Here is a 5680-nt window from a genome sequence, read left to right as displayed (position 1 = left end):
TCACCAGCATTGATCCGTCTCCCAATTCCGCCTCGGAACCCTACAAAACGACGACGTCGGAGAATTCGACAATCCCGGAAACGGTCTCCCCGGCGGTCGGGAATACCGCGACAACTTCCGATCATAATCAGCGCGTTTGTCGGGGTCCGACAGTACGGAATACGCGGCGTGAACACGCATGAACTCGTCGGCGGATTTAACCTCGCCGTGTGCGGCGGCGTCAGGGTGGCAAGACCTCGCGAGTCTTCGATAAGCTGCTTTGATCTCCTCGCTTGTTGCGCCGATCGGAATCTCGAGGACTTCGTAGAATGAATTGGCGGAGGTTTCCGGTGAGGCGGTGGCAGCGACGGCGGAAGGGCGTCGGAATCTGGAAGGTTCTGGAGAAGAAGAGAAGTTTCCGGGGAAAGTTTTGGGAGATTTGAAATGAACGGAGGAGAGAGAAAATGAGAGCATTGGAGGAAGATTTGAAATGAAGGTCGATTTGGTGAGAAGTGGTGTAACGGATTTAGGTGGGGGCGGTTTTGAAGGGGTACGAAGAAAAAAAGGGTATTTGTTTATTTTGTTTTGTTTTGTTTAAAAAGGATTGATTTGTTTTGGTCGTGACTCATTATATTGATTATTTGTATGAAGTTTTCTATTGGTTATCCGTTTGACGTTGAGGGAACTGATGTGGACTCCTGTCGTTGATGCGTTCATTTACTGTGGACTCTTGTTGTTTTTCGAAAGGTGAACTATAGTTTGTAATGTGGACCGTCATTGTTTTCGAAAGATGTACTCATTTGTTGTGGACTCTCGTTGTTTTTAAAAGATATATGGCTTGTTTGGTAAATGGCTTTTCATTGGCGTTTTGATTGGCTTTTGGCTTTTTCATTTGGTCAAACATCTAAAAATTGTGTTTGGTACATGGCTTTTTTAACCAGCTGAAAAGCTAGCTTTTAAGCCAAAATGAAAAAGCTACTTGGAGTAGCTTTTGGCTTTTGGCTATCTAAGTTATAAATAACATCCAACAGCCAATTTTACCAAACATGTTTTTAAACTAATAAAAAGTCAAACAGCCAATAAAAAATCCAATACAAACAGCTAGTCAAACCAGCCAATCAAACCAGCCAGCAGCCAATTGTCAAACAAGGCCTACTCATTAGTCATTACTATGTACTCTCTTTGTTTTTGAAAGAAGTACTTATTTACTATGGATTCCCATTGTTTTTGTTACAAAAAGAGTATAGATTATCTTTCTAGTTTGGAAATTTTGGTATTAATTTTGAGTTAGAATAACAAAAAAGTACAATAAATGGATGTCAACTAGTTTAGTTAATTAAAGTCTTGAGTTGATACCCAGATTGTTATTATTCACAAAGCGTAAGAATTATGGGATTTGTTGAGGATAAACCATTGGCTTTGTCATGGCTATCACACTTATGTGGAGCCAAATTCGCATAGCATTCAATTGTCCAAATACTAGGCTTAGCATAACTTTTACTCTGTTACTACTCGATAGAGAATAATAGAACTAGGATACTCACAAATCTGTGGAGGGCTTTAAACATTGGACAATCAGTCATGATTTCAGTCTAAAACACAACGCTAAGACTTCATTGGATCCCTACAAAACCATTCAGTAACTAAGTACACATCAAATTATTTCCATCTGTACATAGATATCGAAAAGTTCAGCAAGCTGCATCTTGGCTTTCTTTGGAAGTACTGGGCTCATTTTCGTAGGAACTTATCACTGAAAATGATAGTGTATTTAAGTCAGTGCTTGATACACTGCAAGAATAAGATGCTTCTTCAACCCTTCCAAATGAATCGATGTCATCATCATCATCATCTTTTGTGGCTGGACTTGTCAGTGTATCAGCACCAACTCTTTCAGTCTATCTGTCTTTTCATCAAAATTGACACTGCATAAAAAGTAGAAGCTGAATTACATACAAATTTAGGACAGATGAATTGATCCTGTAAATAGTGAAGCAAATATCGTCGGAACTACAAGAGATATAGCCAACGGTCCAACACTAAGGAGTAGAAAGAGAACACCTAAGAATCTATGGCACTGAGCAATACCTAAGAATCATCTTCTTCCTAAAGTGTTACAAGAAATTCAATCTTGGAACTGATTGAGGACGAAGAAGCAATTGACTCAATTTTCTGGAATGGGAATCCTAATGGAGGATTTTCTATGAAGTCAGCTATGCAATTAATTCGGAGTGAAGACTCTAGCTGTTGAAGTTGCTGGTGATAATAGCTGGAAAACTATTTGGAATATTCATGCTCCTCAACGCATGAAATTCTTCTTTTGGCTAGCACTACTAGAAAAAGGTCTTCCGTCGGTAGAGGGCTTAATTCCGTCGCAAATCACCTTTCCGACGGAAATTCGTCGTAAAAGTTCATCGGAAATCAGCCAATTTTAGAGGAAAATTCCGTCGGAAAGTCGTTTCCGACGAAATTTCCAACGGATTTAGTTTCGTCGGAAAGAAATTTGACTTTGGCTCATTGTCCGTCGTAAATCTCCGACGAACTTATTCCGTTGGAAATTTCATGTTTGCGATGAAATTGTCCGTCGGAAAAGACATAATCTACGACGGATCTTTCCGTCGCAAAAATTAAACATTTGCGAGGGAATATATATCCGTCACAATTTTCCGACAGAAAAATCCGTCGCAAATTTACGACGGAATATAAATCCCTCGCAATTGTTTACCTTTTGCGACGGATTTTATGCCCAGTAATTCCGTCGCAAATTGGCTTTTACGACGAATTCATTTTTTTGTCGGAAATTAGTGTTAACAAAACCTCGAAATTAGTTTGTTTTCTGCCATAAATTAATATTCAAAACCTATACCTGTACCTAATTCCTGTTAACAAAATTAATCGAATATCGAAAATATTTTTATATATATTTCCACAAAAGCTATGCCCCTAGTTGAACATAATAATATATAGTTATTTCCAAAAGAGCGGAAACATAATCAAAAGCTACATTAATTAGATTAACTACATGTCCGTAGTACTACATAAGACTACATTTCCATACTACATAAACCTAAGCTAGGCTACACAATTGTCGGGGTACCCTGACCTGCTCCTCAACTACCCGGGTCATCCCTGGGGTCTCGATGATGAGGCTGAAAGGTAGAACATGAGTCGTTGCTAGCGAATCGACTCATGAACTCATCCCACCGCTCCTTGTTTTTCCTCTCTATTTCAGCCACTTCACTTTGAATTCGGAGTTGCATCTCAGTTTCCATTTCACTTCTGATTTCATTGCGAAGAGCCTGCACCCTATGCTCCATCTGATCCTGCATCTGAGAAACAACGGACGGTGTGTATTGCTGTGACGACCTAGAAACTCGACCCATCCGGTTGCTGTAGTACAACTCCGCACTTTGGCCAATACCCCTTACACGACCCTTCTTGTTGCGGCCACCCACACTCTCCCAATACAACTCATTGGGACTCTTCTTAATCCCTTGAGTACTTGCTTCTTCAGCCTTCTTCTGGTAGGTTTCCTACAAGATATTCATTATACAAACATATATTAAATAAAAAATGTATGAAACAACATAAGTTAGTAGTTTTTGAAGGTGTCCATGACTTGAAATGAAATAAAACAACCAAATACTTGGGTTTAGGAACCATTTTCATCCAGACACATTCAATAATGGCTTAATTGCCTTCTAATTTGCCTATTCTCTTCATTTCTTGAATTATAAACTCATTCTTTCTCAAATTACTTCACTTTTACATAGTTATAGGTGGTCATGGCTTGTAATCACATTAAATAAGCTATTTACTAAGTCTAGGAGCCATTTTACTCAAAATAGAGCCAAATAAGGCCTAAATGCCTTCTAGTTTGCCTATTCTCTTCATTTCTAGTATTATGAACTCATTCTTTCTCAATTACTTCACTTTTACATAGTTATTGGTGGTCATGGCTTGAAATGAGATTAGAGAAGTTATTTACTAAGTATAGGAGCCATTTTACTCAAAATAAAGCCAAATAAGTCTAAAAGGCCTTCTAGTTTGCCTATTCTCTTCATTTCTTGGATTATGAACTCATTCTTTCTCAAATTACTTCACTTTTACATAGTTATAGATGGTCATGGCTTGTAATCACATTAAATGAGCTATTTACTAAGTTTAGGAACCATTTCACTCAAAATAGAGCCAAATAAGGCCAAAATGCCTTCTAGTGTGCCTATTTTCTTCATTTCTTGGATTATGAACTCATTCTTTCTTCAAAAAATCCAGAAAATGCTTAGCTTGTGCATTAGGCTCCTCCTCTGCAAAAACAATGGCCTCTTCGGAATGCCCTCGGTCTTCATCTTCATTATGACCAAAAGCATCGAAGACCAATTCACGATATTCATTTACCTGTCGTTCAGGAACTCCTGGAAACCCTTCCCTATGACACATCCACTCATAGTAATTAGGAACAAAACTGTTCCGGTACAAATGAAGTTTAACCGTTTTCGCATCCCAAAGCTTTTTGTTCTTACATTTAAAACATGGACACCTAACTTCATTGGGGTTGCTACTTTCGGGATGATCTTCCACGTATTTAAGGAATTCATCTACCCCTTTCACAAAGGCCGGATTAACAGATTGTCCAACTTTTCTTTCATACATCCAGCTTCGTTCAGTTCGTTTCATGATTATAACTTCTACACAACTCACGCAAATGTATAATCACATTAGTCACAAAATGTATTGAATATTCATTACCCATCAAAGTGTCACGGGAATGCAAATCATATGTTATTCTAGTTTAATTAACTAAAATAAACTAAAGGGCAAATAATATTTTTTTATCAAAGTAAACTAAACTAATGCTTATTATAAACCAAATAAACTAACATACATAATTAAACAAGCTATTTACTAAACTAACATATTATTTTTTTCAAAGTAAACTAAACTAACAAAAAATGTTAACATTATAAATTAACATATATAATCAAACTTAATTTAACTAAGCTAACATTTTTTTTTTCAAAATAAACAAAACTAATGCCTATTTTTAACCAAATAAACTAACATATTATTTTTTTTCAAAGTAAACTAAACTAACAAAAAATGTTAATATTATAAATTAACATATATAATCAAACTTAATTTAACTAAGTTAAATTTTTTTTCAAAATAAACAAAATTAATGCCTATTTTTAACCAAATAAACTACCAAACATAATTAAAATAAACTAAACTAACATATTTCAATATACAATTATATTAATATATGTCACTAATTTAACATGTCATTCATCAACTAAACTAAGAATTTTAAGGTTTATAATGTCATTAAACTCTAGATCTACACTTTTTATTGACAATTAAACCAAAAAATCCACAATTCCAACAAATAAATATAATTGAAATATAATTTAGAGTGTATAATGTGAGACTTAATTATAGTGTTTAAAAAAAATAAAAAAAAAAAACAAAAAAACAGAAAACAAGCACAAAACTTACCACCTTCTGCACGGTGGCCGGAGGTTTTGGTGGTGGTTGTGGTCGTCGACCCAAAGGTGGTGGTTGTGGTGCCTGTCAACCCAAAACAGGTGAGGGTTAGTCTTTAACAAAAAACAAAAATAAAAAAATAAAAATAAAAACACCACAATTCATATACCGTCGGCAGCCAAGCAGGGGTGATAGAAGGGAAAAGGGCGGTGGCGGA

General features: G+C 36.2%; 1 pseudogene; it reads right to left on the bottom strand.

The window, feature by feature from the left end:
* LOC145600264 (chaperone protein dnaJ 11, chloroplastic pseudogene) lies at positions 1-453 on the bottom strand (annotated as a pseudogene).
* Positions 454-5680: the final 5227 nt, after the last annotated feature.

This window comes from Chenopodium album, chromosome 21 (genome assembly GCF_948465745.1).
Source record: "Chenopodium album chromosome 21, dcCheAlbu1.1, whole genome shotgun sequence".
NCBI lineage: Eukaryota > Viridiplantae > Streptophyta > Magnoliopsida > Caryophyllales > Amaranthaceae > Chenopodium > Chenopodium album.
The sequence above is the reverse complement of the archived record's forward strand: the minus strand, read 5'-3'. Positions and strand labels throughout refer to the sequence as shown.